A 20786-nucleotide genomic window follows, 5' to 3' on the forward strand; every position below is an offset into this window, starting at 1 on the left:
CGGGTAGGTTGCCAGGCTCTGCCGTGTGGGCGGGATACTCTCAGTGGCTTGCTGGGCTCTCCAAGAGGGTGGAGGAATCAAACTCAAGATGGCCATGTGCAAGGCAAACGCCCTACCCTTTGTGCTATTGCTCCAGTCCAGGAATACTTAAGAGGAACATAAATTGTCAGACATCACAGAGGTCACATTCTTCAAGGACCTTCTCCATCTACATCACTTAAAGAGTAAAGGAATTATACTTTATAACGAGAATAGAAACTTTATTTTGAGAATATTAAGGGATTTTTATGAAGAGCACAAACGATCCTACTGGCATTAGTGATATTTAAATTACTCATTGTTTCTTAAGCTGAGACTATTTTGCTTGCCCTTTCAGACCCTATTGATATATTGTTTTTTTGATTTACTTAATGACCTACATATTAAATATTTTAGCTCTTCCAAAAACTATTAATGTACAGATTTTTCTTATATCATTTGGAAGAAAATATACCTCATCAAAACATAACTGAATCATAATGCATTAAATGATTTTTAGGTAAATTCTTAAACTTTGAGGTAAAATGTAGTATTGATCCAGCATATTTAAGTAGTTCAAATTTTGTAACTATAGTTATATCTATTTTTTCAGCAGGTATTTTATCAATAAACACTGAAAACTGAATTTTTAGTTGTTTTTCATTATTGTGTGTGTAGTGGAGTATCATTTATTTTTAGACCAGTTTCTGGATTAGCAGTAGTAATGAAACAACAAATACATACACATCTTTCTTTGTCTAGTATATTGCATATTATAAATGTCTAGTATATTATAGTGTATATTTTCTGAATCTCCTAAACTGTTTTAAACACAGACATATCTCTAAGCTCAGAACATCTCCACTACCACCCAAACATTTCCCTTTTTTTTCTTTTTGGGTCACACCCAGCCATGAACAGGGATTACTCCTGGCTCTGCTTTCAGGAATTACTCCTGGCAGTGGTTGGGGGACCATATGGGATGCTGGGAATCGAACCTGGATCGGTCACATGCAAGGCAAACGCCTTACCTGCTGTTCTATTACTCCAGCCCCCCAAACATCTCTTTGCATTCTAAATCTTATTCTTTTTTTCAAAGTATAATGTTATATTTTTTCTCTCAAAGTCTTCCATAATAAAGCAACCTCTTTTTCTCATCAAAAGTTTGAACAATTAGGAAACTTTTCATATACCCTTGTCTAATGACAAAATTAGCAATTATTACATTCTGTGTTGAAATTGATGCTTACTTATATGTATACCTTGCTAACACTAATTTTGCATATTCATATCTGACACAATTCCCAAAAATATTAAAAATTAAAATTCCTATTAAATAAATAATTGCATGAGTATTTCTTGATACTACTCTAAATTATATGGCAAAATTTATATAGCATAGTACCAACAGTAATTAAGATAAACCTTTTCACATATATATTTCTTTGCAAACTTACAGAATTAAACCAGTACAATTAAATCAGAAATTATTAAAGTACAGTGCTGGAGTGATAGCACAGCGGGTGGGGCAATTGCCTTCAATGAGGCAGATCCGAGTTTGACTCTCAGCATCCCAAATGGTCCCCAGAGCACCGCCAGGGATAATTCCTGAGTGCAGAGACAGGAGTAACTCCTGAGCATCACTGGGTGTGAACCAAAAAGCAAAAAAAAAAAAAAAAAGAAATTATTAAAGTATGATATAGTTACATGAGATTCCAGAAAAATACAAATAAGATTTTAAATCTTGGGTGTCAAACATGAATGCTCAATAAATAATAATAAATCAGGGCCTAATTTGAATCTCAATTTTGTTACAAAATATAAATATACATTTATTTTTATTAGGATTTTACTTTTAAAGTTTCATTTTACTATGAATTACTTTTTCAACTTGTAAAAGACATTTGCTTAAGAAAACTTATTCTTGTCTATAGAATTAACAGTGTCTGTGTGTGTGTGTGTGCGTGCATGTGTGTGTGTGTGTGTGTGTGTGTGTGTGTGTGTGTGTGTGTGTGTGTTCAGTTCCCTAGAGACTCTTGAAAACCCTTGGACTTCAACCCGGAACACTTATCCTGGTAGTGCCCGGCCTGATGGGTAGGTGCTCCAACCCTCTCTATGACACATTGGTGTTCAGACCTGATGATGGGTAGTAGCAGGAGGCATCAGGGTGCCACCCTGGCATGCTCAGAGCCAAAAGGCAATACCCAGTAGGAGGGAAGAAGGGTGCACCGTTATAGGGGTTGAACTCTGGGCCTGAGACATGTAAGGCATGCACTTCACTCCTCCTTTGAGTTATTGTTTTGGTCTAGAGGAACTACCAGTTTGATGATTTAATCTGGACACTACTTTCCTCATGCTTATGTAAATATATCAATATATAATCTGTTACAATCTGTATTCTTATTCCTATCTTTTTTATTAAAAGTATATCTACAGTACACACAAACTTGCAACTTTATGTGTCTCCTAACAGTATATCCTGGGTATTCTATCGAAATAACTATTGATTTAACGTACATTTTTTTTAGTAACTCCACTATCCCAGTGATTGAATACTTCACTATTCAATCATTTACCTAAATGTTAATTTTTGTTTACCATATTAATTTCCCCCACTAGATAGTGCTACCGTGTGTTTCTGTGCATATGTGTCTATTCCTACATACAAAAATCTTTCATCTCTGTAGTATTGCTTTCAGAAGTGGGCAAGTTAAAAAGGCCCCTTGAATCTTAATTTAAAAAGTATTATCAAGCTTGTTTTCAATGTTTGTGGATTTTACACTCTGACTGGTAAGAAATTAGAATGCATGTTTATCTGTATATTTGCCAGAATTGGATATTGTTGTCTGGCTGTGATCTCAGCTGATTGATAATAATACAAATGATACATGCTTGAGGTCATTGTGGGTATTTTTCTCCTAGATGTTTCTCCTTTCAAGTTCAATGGCCTACTGGGCTCTTACTATGATTGCAAGTTGTCCTTCAGCAAAGACCATCAGGAAACTTTATGAAAGAGAAGCTTAATTTTTGCAAGAGCTGAAAATGTCACAGCACCACTGAGCCACAGTGAATTTGTAGGCCAATGAAGTGAGAGCTATAGAGATGATGTGTATGGAGAAGAAGGTGGAGGGGATAAAGACAGAGTTAAAGATAGACACGGAGATGATAGGAAAATAAAGACAGAGAAAAAGGGAGAGAGATGTGAGAGAAACTGGGCACCCGGACCTGGGGGTATCATGTTTTGCTAGGGGTGAGGGTGGGGGCCTAGAACCTTCTAGCTTACTATACATTTGTGAATTCAAATTGTAAGAGTGGGAAATTACTGTTCAAGAAATAAAAAAAAATAGAAGTGTTGATAACAATTCCTCAAAGCAAACAGAATCCACTCCCGCCGACCCCATAGGGAGTTTCTTGACCAGTTCTGCCTTTATCCCAGCTGTATGGATTTGACTGTTTGCAAGTCAGATAACATAAAATGCTAATCAGGGCAGTGTTTACACTCAACAGGGTCTCTCCAGAGGGTCTCAGAGGCCAATAGGTTATGCACAGTGGTGCTTGGTTGGTCATGCCCCTCTGGCTGGCTATCAAATTTCTGGCCTTGCACACGTAATGCATAAACTCCCCTCCCTCGCCAGCATCCAATGTTTAAGTCTGGTAGAAAAATCCTTGCAATAATATTCATGCTTTCTGCCATTTTATTAAATTATAAATTAACTATTTCTAAATGCTAGTGTATAATACTCATCAATTAATTTACAGAGATGTGGACAGAAAGGTGGAAAAATTATAGACCAGCTTACACAATGCATGCTTAAAGGACAAAGGTTTGAAATCTTAATAACTTCTATTCTCTATATAATACTGTTTAAATATAAAATATGTATATATTTATATCCATCACTTGTGTCACTTGTCATCCCGTTGATCTTCTACTTGCTCGAGCGGGCACCAGTAATGCTATATATATTTATATCCATATATGAAATAAATTTCTTTCATTTTAAATATAGATATTTATGTACATATTCTTGGAGATCTGCAGTTTAGATTCCACAGAATTCCTTTTAAGTCTGAGAACACCACTGTTCCCCTTTTCTAGATTTAGGTCACATCTGTTCACTCAGCTATAATTTGTCACTCTTTGCTTCTCATGTTCTGTTTCCCTTGATTATTGAAACGTTTCTGCTTTGCACTGGAGCAGTTCTAAGCATAAAGTATTTCACAAAAGCCTTCTAACTAAATTCGGAAGACTATGAAGAATGTTATTTTTTCTATGCAGTTAAAACAATATTGTCCATGAGTAATACTCAAAGCTTAATAAAATAGGATCAACATAGCAAAAGATCAGTGGTAGTGGACTCTGATTACAATGTTAAGACACTTAAAATTGGTCACGGAGGCAGAGATTCAAGATGTGGTAAAGCAGTAAAAGGTACACTTGAAACCAAGTCAGCAGTGCTAAGTGAATGTGTTCATATAGACCTTGGAAGTTCCTTGAAAAAAAGAGTGATGGGTAAAGTGGACGTGTCTTCCTTCCAGAGAAATACACAACAGCGACAACTGACAAGTGCCAAATACAGAATCAACAAATTCACCTTTCTTTTTTTTTTTAATTTTATTTTATTGAATCACCATGTGGAAAATTACAATGCTTTCAGGCTTAAGTGTTAGTCATACAATGCTGAAAAAACCATCCCTTCACCAGTGCCCATATCCCACCACCGAAGACAAAAAAAAAAAAACAAAAACACAGTACACTTCCCATCCCGCCCACCCCCGCACCCCCCCGCCTTGTAACTGATAAATTTCACTTTACTTTCTATTAACTTTGGTTACATTCAATATTTCAACACAAACCTCACCATTATTATTAGGAGCACCCCACTAGAGTCAGACCTGTTGTGAAGAGAAATGAGGTCGCGCAGCTGCGCAGTTTTGTATTTTTGTACTTTAACAACTAATTCCAGGGAGATTTCTTCCGGATATTCGATCATTGCAAGCTTGTAAACCCCATCTGTGGTCGTCATAATATGGAGGCGCCCACGACCGTCATCCCCGGGAAGGGACAGGCGAGAGAGAGAAATACATTTCCCCTCCCAGGCAGGCATGGGGTCGCAGCTTAGTTCTCTGGCAGGAAACAATCTGCTAGGAGCAGTCCATGTTGTAGTTGGTTCAGCTGGATTCACGCGGGTGCAGCTGCGGAGGAGCTGTGTGGCCCCCGGGATCACATCTCGGCTGCGGTGGGAACAAATTCACCTTTCACTCCGAGCTAGTGAAACCCATAAAGTTCAAACTAGATGGAAGGGCGGGCGACGCCTCAGAGAACTCTGCAGGGGGCGTTGGGGAGGAAAAGGAGAAAAGATACCACTTCCCTAGAACTGGTGCATAGCAGTGTCAAGACACTTACTCATCCTTATATAGCTAAAATTCTTTTGACTTTCAAAAGTCAGACAAAAGGGGAGTTTTGAGATACCATACAAGTTACCTATGTGATTCTTTCAGTTTCTTTAGCAACAGGGCAGAAAAGAGTTATTGGAATCATGTGTAGCTAAGTAAAAGAAGCCACATAAAAAGACACAGAGAACTCTTAGTTATGGGGTCGGGGGAGAACCTGAGCCATAATTTATATCAGCTCATAGTTTTAACTCCCACGCACTACCAGCAGTATGGTCTACTCCTTAAACAAACAAAAAAACAAACAAACAAAGGAAGAAAAGAACCAATTTAGTGAAAGGAATTAGGGTGCCATGTCTCATCAAATCTACCATTGTTAAAATTTACCATCGTATCAAATATGGTAAAAATTTAAAAAATTAGTACAATTTATGAAACCATATACATATATAGTGTTAGACCTCTTGGGAACCCGGGTCCTTCCCCAGTTGTGGCAGAATGCCTTAACCATAGTGGGGTTCTAAGATCATTTCTCAGTTGAATGAAATAATTTGCTTTCTAATCTGATCCCATCTACTCTTAATTACCCTGTTTTTAAATGAGTCCTATGTTGTTATCAATAACTAGTTTTAGTCATCCAGCCTGTATAGGTTAGACTGACTAAAATAAAATTTTCTTGAAACAATACTGAGAGGTGAAATTATTTTTGAACATGAAATATCTTGCTACATATAATTTCTCCCCTATTATAGATGCTTCTTTTTTATCAAAATGTCTTTCTCAGAGATGAATAATAAAACTGACTAACTCTCCTTTCTTAAGCAAAAATTTAACATCAGATATCATTTCAATGACTTCCCATAGCCGTTCGGTAAACAAAATTTATTTTTAATCTAATTTTATTTTTGTTTTGGGGTCACACCTAGAGGTGTTCACGGTTTACACCTGGCTCTACACTCAGGGATCATCCTGGTGAGCTCGGGGGACTATACAAAGTGCTAGAGATCAAATCCAGGTCAACCGCAGGCAAGAGAAACATCTAGCCTTATCTTTCCAATCTAGGACAATTAACACTTTTTAGCAATTATATGTTTCCAGGAGATATATTCTCCTGCAATATACATGGTCCTCAATGTCCCACCAAGAATGGCCCCCTGAGCACACAGCTAGAAGTAATCCCTGAGCACAGCTGGGTATATCCCAATCTCTCCCAATACAAAACAAAATTAAAAACAAGCTAAAAACAAAATACTGGTGCTGGAGCGATAGCACAGCGGGTAGGATATTTGCCTTGCACACAGCCGACCCAGGTTCGATTCCCAGCATCCCATATGGCCCCCAAGCACTACCAGGAGTAATTATTGAATGCATGAGCCAGGAATAACCCCTGTGCATTGCCAGGTGTGACCCAAAAAGCAAAAAACAAAACAAAACAAAAAACAAACAAAAAAAAACATAAAATACTGGTTAACATGGAGGAAATGCTAGGGGATAGGAAATATCAATAAAATGTATTTCCTTGTATGGCAAAGGACAGAGTTGAAATTAAAACAAAAGCATGTTAACAAATGACATATTTTCTCACTTAACATCCCAGCATCTTTATCACGTTCTGTTACGTTTGTACAACGTCCTTGTTCACTCTGTTGAGACATTTTGGCCTTATTTATTTTGATCCATGTCAGGATTTTTTTTTTTTTTTGCATAAGGATATTTGTATTTGCCTTTGTCAGTTCTGGGAATACCTCTATCATTCACATAACTTAATCAATACCTTCATGTAACTTAATACCTTCTATTCTCCATTGTACTCAACTGTATCTTTGAAGAAAAGCCTTTTTTTCACATTCTATCTTACATTGTCTATTTCCTCCTATTTCCATGCATTGTCTCTTTGGCACTTAACACCATTAAACATGTTCTCTTTAATGAAGATATTAAATTTCATTAATGTATCTTGCAGATTTTAATACACCCAATGAAATGAATTTTCATGAAGATAGTTTCATTTTATTTCATTCAATATCTAAAGAGATAGAATAGCACCTTCTACAAAAACAACACTAAAAATATTTAGTGAGAAACCTTTAAAGAAGTATGAACACATAAGAGCACAGTGTAAAAGCAAGCTGAAGAATAGCCAGTTTTTTCAGCCTAGTTTATTGGGAGAATGACATTTTGAGGCTTTTATCTTCATCCAGAAAAATTCTCAATGTCAGGTAATACTTCTACTATCAGTGAACTCTTTAAAATCTCCAAACTAATCACTAAACCTTCTTCATAGAGCTGATTTAGTGCCAACGAAAGAGATGGACTGATTTGTTTTTTCATAAATAAAATAATAAATCCTGCACTAAAAACAAATCCAGTGTGGGGGTCTCAGCAGCCAGCCTGAGACCCTGGCCAAACCCCCTGCCCCTAGAAACCTGTGCCAGCACTCCACCCAGAAAGGCACTCTGGTTGAGGAGATAACAGGATGAGGGACCTGACAGTCACCAGTTACCTGAGCTAACACACCCTGCCACGAGAGCAGGAAATATAAATCATTAGCTAACATCTGTAATGGGCCCGGCAAAGTGTACGTGATGAGCGTGATAACCAGGTGTTCACGATATTTAAGCTGCCCTGAAATTTGTGTATAAATATCCCATGTGAGAGCTAATAAAATGAGAACTGCATGACTTCTAGCTCCCCCCTCTGCGTGTTTCTTTCTCGGTGGCTATGGGGAGCCCGAGGTGCACAGAGGGGCTGGGCAGAGGCTTCTCCCCCCACCACTCCCTCTTTCATAGGGAGTAAGTCCTGCGGCTTGGGGGATCATACTCCACTTTTCCAGGGTCGACTGGCCAGGACCCTGACATCCATGGAGATATATTGTAGAACAGTGATAACTAGAAGGTGGAAAGGACTAGAAGTATGAAGAGTGTGCAATGAATTGTGGTGAAAGGATTAGTGGTGGGTTTGTGGTGGTAATCACTTGTATCACTTGTCTTCCCGTTGATCTTCGATTTGCTCAAACAGGTGCCAGTAATGTCTCCATTTGTCCCTGTTGCATGCTAGTGTAGCCCAATGAAATCTTCTCGTTCCAGGAACAGGAAGAGCCTCAAACTGTTCGTTCAGGGTTTTGACAAAGAAGTCTGACCATCTCATTGGTGGTTGGTGGGCGGCCACATGGTCTTTTGATGTCCCCTGTGGAATCCAGTCCATAACAGCTCTAGCCCAGCGGTCATCTCTGAAACGCATTACCTGTCTGGCCCATCTGACTTTTGATGTCTTGGCAAACAAGACAGCGTCCCTGATTCTTGACCGTCGATGGAGGTTGGAACTCCAAATTCCTTCCTTGTGGTGGTAATATAGGTTTGAAACTTTGCCCTTAAAACAAATACAGTCATATATGTCACTATTACTCAGTGACATTTAAGTTTTAAAAAAATAATTTCTAAGATAACTTTTAATTATTGTATAAAATATTATTCATCTGATATATATTTTCTCAATTTAATGTCACCCCATTTAAAAAAAATGAAACAGGATTTCAAGAGTACAAGAAAAGTGACTAAGGTGTTAACCTATACTGTTTTCTGGGCCTCAGTTTGTAGCAATATTATTAGTCCTATTTCAATTAAAAGGTCATTTTCTGTGAACTCCAAAGTCTATCTTGAATATCTTTTTTCTTTCTTCCCTGCTATGATCTCATCATCACAATCATCACCCTATTGATCATCGATTTTCTCGAGCGGCCTCAGTAAGGTCTCCATTTGTCCTAGCCCTGAGATTTTAGAAGTCTTTTTCTTTACTTGTCCTTCCCAACAGTGCCACATTAGAGATTCTTTCAGGGTCAGGGGAATGAGACCCATCATTGTTATTGGTTTTGGCATATGAATACACCGTGGGGAGTTTGCCAAGCTCTCCCATGTGGACAGGAAACTCTCAGTAGCTTGCCAGGTTCTCCGAGACGGAAATCTAGGCTATAAACTTCCTGGAGCTTGGTTTTATAGTCTCTGGATATTGGCCATTGGTGGGATTACACGGCCCTGGGGGCAGTTTCTGGGTGGACCGCCTAGCTGCTGGAAAATGGGGGATCTGGGCCAAAGAGGCCCAGTCCCAATCCAAGCAGGCTTGGAGATCTCAGCTCCAAGTCCCGGACACCTGGGTTCCTCTGCCGGTTCTTTCATGCATGAGGCTCGTCTGACCGTGTGGAGAGGAGCCTTGAGCACAGCTGTGGCTGGGTTCCAGAGTCTTTGGCTGCTGGGGCTCTGCTCGGGGTGGTGAGGGAAACTCAACCTACCCCCTCGGAGGGGCCACAACGAAGATAGCCAGGCTCGGGGGCAAGAGACTCTGCCTCTGTTATGATCTATCCAGGGTAATAACACCATACCTATTTCAGAATAATATTCCTCTAATTAATTTCCATTGTAAATCTATATCCTCTCCCTGTATATTGAAACTTTTCCAAATAAAAATGCAGACCTAAATATCTTGCATTAAGAAACATGAGAATTTTAACTTCCAGACAACCAGGTGCTAAGAATCTCATGTGCATGCCACACAGTGGCTATATGAGATCTAGTAAACTTGTTTAGAGAATAAAGCTAACAGTTCTAATCAGGAGAAAACTTTTTTCTTTGCTTTTCAAGTGTATTTACATAAAGCGATGATTGTTAGCTAAATCTATTGTAGTTATTTTTTTTCACAATACACAATTCTGTTCTACATCTTTAATGTACAACAATATGTAATGTACGTCAATTATTTTCAGTAAAACTGATAAACCAGAGCTGGCAGACAAGCACAGAAACCTTTGTCTCACTCAGCATCTGCGTCTTCCTGTGATTATGGCTTTTATGCTCTTCCTTTCATATCAAGTGTGAATTGTATGTCTAGATAAAACTGTACTATTTATCTCTTTATGTCATTGGTATTTTCGTATCAGTTCACTTTTAAGCATCTCTATTATCTTCTCAACATTCTACTGACAAACTGCCCATATTTTCTAATTATAAACGAATGTTATTCTTTCATATTCTTGCAACATTTGTAGTGGCAGAAATCTTATCCTTCTTTTGAAATATTATATTTCCTTATATCCTATCCACAATCTCTTAATCATTTTCACTCCTTTTACAGTTCATTTTTCAGGTTCTGTTAGAGCTACTCATCAACCTTGTACCCCGTTCATGTAGGTATAACTAGGGTTCAGTTCTCAGCTTGAAACTGTTCTCATCCTGTCTGACCCTCTAGGGCATTCCTTTTGCCATCCCCATAGCTTTGAGTTTAAATTTTATGACTACTATTTATGACTTCAAATTTTATGTCTCAAATTTATGGCTTCAATATTCCTCACTCAGAACTCTCCCCACAGGCCTACATCTATATTTCTCATTGCCTATTGGACATCATAAACTAGACAGCAACAGAGGGTCTCACCATCAACCTGAGCAGCAAAAAACACATGATCCGCCCTGATGGCCTTCCTCACTCAAAAATTGCTCCCCAAATATTCTGACTCTCAAATATTTAATAATAGCCCATTCCCTCTCTCCCTCTCATTTTATTGTAGCAAAAGACATGCAGCACAAAGTTGACATTATGTACAATTTTTAAATGTCCAGTTCTTTGGGATTAAACATTGTTGTTCAACTGTTGCCACTCTATTCCCATAAGGTTTCATTTTCTCTTAATGCTACAGGCAAAAAATCACAGATTATCTCTGTTTGAATCATTACTGGGTCACTTATATTTTATTTTATTTTCTATTTTTTGCTTTTTGGGTCACACCCATTGATGAACAGGGCTTACTCCTGGCTCTGCACTCAGGAATCACTCCTAGCGGTGCTCAGGGATCCATATGGGATGCTGGGAATCGAACCCAGGTCGGCTGCATGCAAGGCAAACGCCCTACCCACTGTGCCCCAATTTTATCCAGATCCCTTCTTAATTCCTCTATCCTTCCTTAAAGTATTAAATTTTTCAGAAATCAACTAGGTTTATTTACAGTTATTCACACTCTTATTTCAGAAGTCAAAATTTTCAAATTACTCACATCAATCAAGCTTAGTAGACCACTTTTCTCTCAGCGTTGCACTCCAGTTTTTGTTACTCTCCTTTCATCCAATGTATAGAGTGCAGACCAATACAGCATACATGGAAAACGTGCACACATGCCTAACTCTAGTCATACCTAAGGGAAATAGGTATTTGATTCATCTGATTCTTTTTCTTTGTTGAATAAATAAATTGAAACTCTGGTCACTGTACTACTTCAATTCCAATACATATTACTAAGGGTGTTTCCATTGCACTGATATGTATTCATAATCCAAACATAGATGTTGGCTAATATGAAATTCTAGATTAAAGTGTCATTCTGCTCTCTTTTTTTTTTGCTCTAGAAAGAATAAACATTGCATTGATGACAGCTTGATATTCAGTTTAATCTGGTTTTGAGAAAGTGCCTAAGCAAATGATAATTAAGTTGTACTGTTATCCTGTCAGTCTCTGATATTATTCTCTAGTTTTCCTTCCACAGTTAGAAAGCCAATTAAATTTTTCCATGAAAATTCAACTCCAGACTACTCCACTCCATCATGTATCCTTTTATCAGTAACCACCACATTCTTGCTTTTCAGTAATGGGAAAATATAGTTTTTCATTGATTCAGTGAAGCAAAGTCATTTTGCATGACAGTCCTCCACGTTTATAGATAATAGACTAATTAAAAATTAAAATAAGCAGTAGGAGACACTTGAATCAGAAATAATAGATAATTCATGTTAACTCACTGTAAATTCACCAGATTTTGTTTTTTTTTCTTATCTATACTCCAGACGGGCCACAATCAAGACATTAAATAAATTATTTTGATATCAGAAGAGGGCAAGACATAAATGCTTAGTATGTTTTCCAAAGTAGGAATAAACATTTTTTTGTCTTTATCTATTTTTGTGGGGCTGCTGGCCCTCTCTCTATGATGCTTGAAAGATGCTTGAAAAATGCTTCCAAGATGTGATCACTCTGTGATCCTCAAGGGCTAATGGCGGTGACATTGCTCGGAGAAGCTGCAGCTATTAGGGATGGGAATCAAAACCAGCCCATGGCCAGTAAATTACATCCCTGGCCTTGAACACAGATTTTACACTAGATTTATTTGAATAAAGTTCTTTTATAAAAAAAATATAATAAAGTTCTTCTATAAAAAAATCTCAGATTCTATAATACCATTATATTTCCGCATTCTTCTTTGGCTGTCGCCTATTTTGTGATGTTTTGTGATATTTTGTGATGCCGTTTACATATCCATTACATTATTTAACATACCATGCTATAACTTACCCTCAGCCTTCTTCCTTATTGCTCTTGACAGTGGCAAAAGGAAATGGATTTTATTCAACTTGTGATCCTATGGTAAAGTAGTCCACCTACTTTACAATAGAGTACTGCTAATAAAATTAAATAGAAAATGACAAAGAGAAGAGGGAAAGAAATGTAAAAGAGGAGAAAGAACAGAATAGAGTTGTGGAAAAGAAGGAAGTTGGGAAATAGTTCATTGAGAGTATAGCAACTCTTTCACTTAAAATGTCAATCTAGAAGCAGTCTGGTGAGCAACACGGCCGGAAAAATGCTCCGAACCCAAATCCAGGCCAACAACACCAGGGATCCAGACGGAGGAGGTACAGCTGGCACACCTTCTCCGGATGGAGCCCTGGCGACACTGAGCAGCAACTAACACGGCTCTGGGTTGCGGGACTGGAACACATCCGAGCCGCGCGACCTTTTCTAAAAACTGAAAACATACAATCTTTTAATGACAAACCAATTATCAAATGCTTCCTTAGTAGGGCTGTCTTCCTTGGGGGTAAACTCCAACAACAATAGTGAGTTTTGTTTTGCAATATGGAATGTAATCAAGGTAGAGCGAAAATGAAGTGAAATTCATCAGTTATACAGTTGGGGGGGGCTGTGGCGGGGGGTATACTGGGGATTTTGGTGGTGGAATATGGGCACTGGTGAAGGGATGGTGTTTGAATATTGTATAACTGAGACATAAACCTAAAAACTTTGTTACTTTCCACATGGTGATATAATAAAAATTTAAAAAAAAATGTCAATCTATAGGGCTGGAGCAATAGCACAGCAGGTAGGGTATTTGCCTTGCAAACAGCTGACCCCCGGGTTCGATTCCCAGCATGCCATATGGTCTCCCAAGCACTGCCGGGAGTAATTCCTGAGTTCAAAGCCAGGAGTAACCCCTGTGCATCGATGGGTGTGACCCAAAAAGCAAACAAACAAACAAACAAAAAGTCAATCCATGTTGGGGAAACTCATTCCTAATTACATTTTGATGTAACAATGTTGAAAATTGTTTACAGAGTGAATTGATAATTCTACTTTCTACTTGACAATTGGTAGTAAGGATTATTTACCTTTATGTATCAGTACAATAGATAAATAATTATAGTTTTAGAAAAATCTTTAAATATTAGATGATACGCCATAAATCTGAAGCAATGGCACAGCGGGTAGGGCATTTGCCTTGCACGCGATGACCCGGGTTCAATTTCTCCATCCCTCTCGGAGAGCCTGGCAAGCTACCGAGAGTATATCGCCCACACGGCAACGGCAGAGCCTGGCAAGCTCCTGGTGGCGTATTTGATATGCCCAAAACAGTAACAACAAGTCTCATAATGGAGGCATTATTGGTGCCCACTCAAGCAAATTGATAAACAATGGGACAACAGTGCTACAATACTACCATAAATCTACCAAGCATTTATTATATTCAGTTAAACAAATAATTATCACTTTAAAATGTCATTAAGTAGACTCAATAGACTCACAGGACATTAATAGTTCCTTTGTAGCTGTGAATTGGATAAAAAATTCACACTTTAAAACGTTCAAAGTACTGATTTTTGCATTATATTGTAATGGTTTCTTTAATGAATATTTTCTGAAATAGATTTACATAGTTAACAGTTTATTATTTCAATATATTTCTATTTCAAGTAGACTATAATAATTAAAATAAATTAATTTACTGTGTACAAAATTCTTTGCTCATGAGAAGTGTATGTAGAAACTAAAAAGCAGAAAAATTTTACTTTAATACTTAATATATTTTAGAGCTACAATATTTTAAAATATGGTTGAATTTTATTAAAATATTTAAATATCTCTTTAGCAATCTATGGAGAATCAATCATGAATATAGAAAACTTATATCTCCTTATAAGTGTTTCAAATGAGTTTTGTCGGATATTTTCTATAGTAATATAAAATATTTTTTGTGAAAAATAGTTGAAAACAAAGTAGAATCACATAATTTGGGTAATTTACATTTTTAAGAGATTTAAAATTTCTTCACATTCTTTTTACTTATTTTTCCACTAGTTAATATATTTTATTTTTCCTTGATTCTATTGTCTTTCTAAATATTATTATATTTTTAGATTCAGCAAACATTGTTTAATATAGTAATAATATTTGATAATTTTTTCTTCACTCTATAGGTTCAACAGAAAAATGTTCAATATAGTTATTTTTAATATTTCCAACTGAAGCTATTTTTGTTCAGAAGAATTTTAATCATTCTTTGGATACCGAAATCTAAATTTTGTTATTTTGTTATCACTATCATCCTTCAGTGATACCAGAATTTGAATTAATTCTTCTAACCCCAAATTCACTGATTTTTTTTCCCACTGATAATTACCTTTTAATATGCCAGAATCCTTGACAAAAGAATGTGTATCACTGTCAATAAAATGAAAGTCTTAGGTCTTAGCACTACCCAAATTCCTCTTTTTTTTTAGTTAGAAAAATATCAGTAATATAAAAAGGTAGGCTTTTGTGAAGATTTCTCAAATATTGCCTATTTTAGCATAGATGATTTAAAAGATTCTTTTATAGTTAAACACCCTCTCATTTGTGTCTACCCTAGTTTTACTTTGAATGTTTCTTCCTCTCTGATTTAACCAATACTGTTTACATATTTAGTCATCATCTATTAGGTAGTCAGTATGTTTCACTCATATTAATCTCTAATTTAAAGTTGTTTGTTTGTTTTTCTTTCAAACTCTGTTTGTGATTACCAAACCATTGTCTCTTAGAACAATGTATATTTTTACTTCGCCCTCTTCTTCTTTCATGCAATATCACCTTTCATATGTATGCCAAGTTTATACTGATTGTCAAGAGTGAAGATTTGTAGAGCCTTGTATATAATAAGAGATTTACATGGTAGTTATTTTCTGATAATATACCCTGAGCTGAGAAAAAAAGCTTTCAGATTTTATCAGATCAAAATTGAACATGTTTCGGGGCTGGAGCAATAGCACAGCGGGTAGGGCGTTTGCCTTGCACACGGCCGACCCGGGTTCAAATCCCAGCATCCCATATGGTCCCCTGAGCACGGCCAGGGGTAATTCCTGAGTGCAGAGCCAAGAGTAACCCCTGTGCATCGCCAGGTGTGACCCAAAAAGCAAAAAAAAAAAAAAAAAAAAAAATTGAACATGTTTTATAGCCTTTGTTCCTATGGCTGAAATGAAAGATTGAAGGTAAGAAGATCTGAAGCAGTGCACATGAAATTTCTGACAAAAATACGTAAGAATTAGAATCTAATTTGAATTCCTGGTGCCAAAATTATAGTCCTGCAGTTAAGACAGTTTGATTCCTCAAACAACCTGTTATTCCTGCCTGAATCATAACACCAAAGCTGAGTGTGGTCCCTAAAAAAATGAAGCAAAGCAAAATTAAATTCCTACAGGGATAGAGAGATAAATCAATTACTAATCCCTTATTTTGCATACAGGACACCTGTCTTGATCCTCCAGACAGCATGTCATACCCCAAATATAGCAAGATGTAACCCCATTTTGCACACTCCCTCCAGCAGTAATCTGGTAGTAACAACAGAATACAACAAAGTGTGAGCCTCCCCAAAACATCCAGTTCCTAAAATGCAAATACCTTTCTGAACTATTATAAAAATTATGAATTTTACCACTACTAGTCATACTAGCACTGTGGCACTGTCATCCCATTGCTCATCGATTTGCTCGAGCGGGCACCAGTAATGTCTCCATTGTGAGACTTGTTTTTACTGTTTTTGGCATATCAAATACGCCTCAGGTAGCTTGCCAGGCTCTGCCATGCTGGTGCGATACTCTCGGTAGCTTGATAATTAAGTAAAAGAATAATTTTATAAATCGGTGGTTTCAGCCTCGTTTACCTTCTAAAATCCATATATAAGACATCAGTTCAAGAAAAATGCCATGGGGCTGGAGTGATAGTACAGCAGGTAGCGTGTTAGTTTTGCATGTGACTGACCCGGGTTCGATCCCCAGCATCCCATAAGGTCCCCTAAGCACTGCCAGGAGTAACTCCTGAGTGAAAAGCCAAGAGTAACCCCTGTGCATCACTGGATGTGACCCAAAAAGAAGTAAAAAAGAAAAGAAAAGTAAAGAAAAGTAAAGAAAAGTAAAGAAAAGTAAAGAAAAGAAAAGAAAAGAAAAGAAAAGAAAAGAAAAGAAAAGAAAAGAAAAGAAAAGAAAAGAAAAGAAAAGAAAAGAAAAATGCCAGGCATGTCATTCTTGTGACAAAGGCAACATGTGCCTGCTTGGCCACCTCAATTGTCTCAGAGGATCAGTGGACAGCTGGACAGAGAACAGAGAAAGTGGAGGGTAGGGGGGTTCTCCCCAGAGAGAGGTCTTGGGGCCGACGGGAGGAGGAGGAGACAGACATCTTTGTCTGAAAACAGTCAGGGATATTTGTTACGTTTCCCACCAGCAACTTTAAACAGAAAACATTTGTGAACTGGAACATAAATATGCCAGTGATCTAGTGATAAAAGTAAGACAGGAAGAAATAAGATGGAGGGTTGGCAGAGGGCTCAGTGGCTAAACTAGTCTCACTAACCCCTGCCATAGTGTAGTATGTTCAAATCAAGTTTCTATTAATAAAACCTTGGAAATATGTGGAGAGATAAGAACAGCAATATAGGTTGAAAGGATATATGTTAGGGGCAATCAAATACTGGTATTTATCTCATATTTAACAATTTGAGAATGATTTTGCCAATTATCACCAGCCATTTTTATGCCTTAGTTTGTGTGACTGAGATTAAATGGGAATTAGATGACAAAATGGATATAAAATCTTGGGAAGTATCCTATTGTGATTAAGTTTTTTATACTGAAAAATATCTATGTTATCACTGTCACTGTCATCCTGTTGTTCATCGATTTGCTCGAGCAGGCACCAGTAACGTCTCCATTGTGAGACTAGTTGCTACTGTTTTTGGCATATCGAATACGCCACGGGGAGCTGGCCAGGATCTGGCGAGCGGGCGAGATACTCTAGGTAGCTTGCTGGGCTCTCCAAGAGAGGCAGAGGAATTGAACCCGGGTTGGCTGCGTGCAAGGCAAATGCCCTACCCGCTGTGCTATTGTTCCAGCCCACCTATGTTATAAGCTAGAGAAAGATAGGTGAGTTCTGCCTAACCTGGCTAATTCATTAAACTACCTTCGGCTAGTCCAGAGTGACTTTCACTCTACTATATTCAGATGGTCATATAATCAATGTGAGAATGTCAAGGTTTTCTAAACCTTTGAGGCGATTGGTCTTGACAATGACTTCCAGAGTGTCCACAATATAAATAGGACCATATAAGTGAGATGACAGATTGCACTGAATTTGGAAAGAATTTTTCTGTCATTTAAATCTGCCCAGAGATGTTATGAATCCTGTACCATGTAGCTCACGATGCTTTACAGAAATTCAATTAATTAATTGTGATTGGTTGGGGTTTGAAAGTTCATTAGTGTTTTTATTTGTGGGCATCAGAAATTGCAAGTGCATTATCATGATTTTTTTTTTTTTTTTGCTTTTTGGGTCACACCTGGCGATGCACAGGGGTTACTCCTGGCTCTGCACTCAGGAATTACCCCTGGCCGTGCTCAGGGGACCATATGGGATGCTGGGATTTGAACCCGGGTCGGCCGCGTGTAAGGCAAACGCCCTACCCGCTGTGCTATCTCTCCAGCCCCGCATTATCATGATTTTTGTAAAAGATAAAACTATCCCAGAAGAACTTAGAATTCTATTCATTTTAATGTCACTGATACTGGTTCTATAATGTCCCTCTATTAAGCAAAATTTCCAGGACTATGATAGATATTTTACTTTTGCTTTTGAGTGACGCAGCAATACTATGCATATGCAGATGACCAACAATTATTCCTGATTCTGTATTGAGGGATCATTCCTGAAGGGGTTTGTTAGACCAAATGGGCTACTAGGGATCTAAACTAGGTTAGCAGGATGCAAGGCAAGCACCTTACCTGATGTACTATCTATCGAGTCCTTTCACTGTTATTGTCATCCCGTTGCTCATCGATTTGCTCGAGCGGGCACCAGTACGTCTCCATTGTGAGACTTGTTGTTACTGTTTTTGGCATATTGAATACTCCTCGGGTAGCTTGCCAGGCTCTGCTGAGTGGGCGAGATACTCTGGGTAGCTTGCCGGGCTCTCTGAGAGGGGCAGAGGAATCAAGCACATTCGCTAAACTCCCTAAGGATTACTTCCACGCAATAATACTATTGATGAAATAAAGATATCAGTGGAAAAAAAGCACCAATAAACTCATATGTAGTATAAAAAATTCAAGGAACGGAATGAGTCAAATAATACAGTAATTGAATTAAAAAAAATTTTTTTTAAATTTTTTTAAATTTTATTAAATCACCGTGTGGAAGATTACAATGCTTTCGGGCTTAGGTCTCAGTTATACAATGCTGAAACAACCATCCTTTCACCAGATCCCATATACCACCACCAAAAAAAAAAAAAAAAAACCCACACAGTACACCTCCCATCCCGCCCCCCACCCCCTACCTTGTAACTGATAAGTTTCATTTTACATTCTGTTTACTTTGGTTACATTCAATATTTCAACACAAACCTCACTATTGTTGTTAGGAGTACCCCACTAGATTCAGGCCTACTGTGAAGACAAATAAGGTCGCATGGTTTTGAATTTCTGTACTTTACCAAGAAGTCCAGGGAGATTTCTTCCAGATATTAGATAATTGCAGGCTTGAAAACCCAATCTGTGGTCGTCTTAATATGGCGGCCACCGCGCCCTTCATCCCCGGAGAGAAAGAGGCAAGAGAGAGAAATACCTTTCCCCTTCCGGGCGGGCACGGGGCCGAGGCTTAGTTCTCAGGCTGGAGACATTCTGCGAGGAGTTGCTCACACCGAAGGAGGTTTTGCTGGGTCTGGATTCACGCTTGTACAGCTGAATTAAAAAATATTTTAATGTGATGCTGGGAACTCAGCAGAAGAATGGAAGAATCCAAACCTGGATTGGTCACTTCAAGGGTAATTTAGAAAGAATAATAAAAATAAAAGGGAAATATACAAAAATGAAGAAAATATTAAGGTCTAATGGGATAGCAAGAAGAGGAATGACATTTGTCTCATCGGAGCTGTAGGCAAGGAAAGATAAAGGGGGAAATAGTAGAAGAAACAATAATAAAAAATTTCCCAGATCTGAGAAGAGAGACATATACACAGCTCCAGGAGCCTAAATAGTTCCAAACAAAATAAAACCAAAGTGAAGAATTCAAGACACAGTAGAATCAAAATGAAAAGAGCCAAGACAGGCAAATTTTAAAAGCCACCAAGAGAAAAACAAAGACTCAGATTTAAAGAAGTCCATAAAACTCACAGTGGATTTCTCAAATGAAAATCTGCAGGATCAGAAATTTCAGACAATACTAAAGCATTCATTGCCTCTAAATAACCTGTGAGAAATATTAAATGGTCTTCCATGATAGAAAAGAACGTCCCTTCTGCGAGCAATAAGATACACACAAAACATAAAATGGGGGAAAGTAGATTCAAAAATAGGCAACTTCCAAATGAATTTGAAGCTTATTTGCTTTAAGTTTAAAATGGGGAACATGTTTGAGAGTTTTATCACAATCTACCCAGTAGCCTTGAAGTAAAAACACACAGGGAAACTAACAAAGAAAGGCAAATGAAAGTTAATTATAACCCAAAAGGCAAAGGAAAACGCACAGGCAAAGCACCCAAAATTCTCACAGAAAATTGGAATTCAAATTCTCCTGTTTTCAAATTTCCCAAAATGTCACTGATTTTAATTATCCAATAAAAAGGCAGAAAAACTGCCTGCATCGGGAAGCAATCTAGCCCTCTACTACATCCAAGAGATGTACTTAAACTTTAATAACAAACATAGCTGTGAGCAGAACACTAAAAAACTGATCCTGGCAAATTAATAGCCTACAAAAAAGTAGAAATTTCCACACTTGTATCAAACAAAATTAAAGAGAACGCAGCAGGCAGGGCATTT

The sequence above is a fragment of the Sorex araneus genome, chromosome 2, assembly GCF_027595985.1.
Source record: "Sorex araneus isolate mSorAra2 chromosome 2, mSorAra2.pri, whole genome shotgun sequence".
In the NCBI taxonomy this organism is placed as follows: Eukaryota; Metazoa; Chordata; class Mammalia; order Eulipotyphla; family Soricidae; genus Sorex; species Sorex araneus.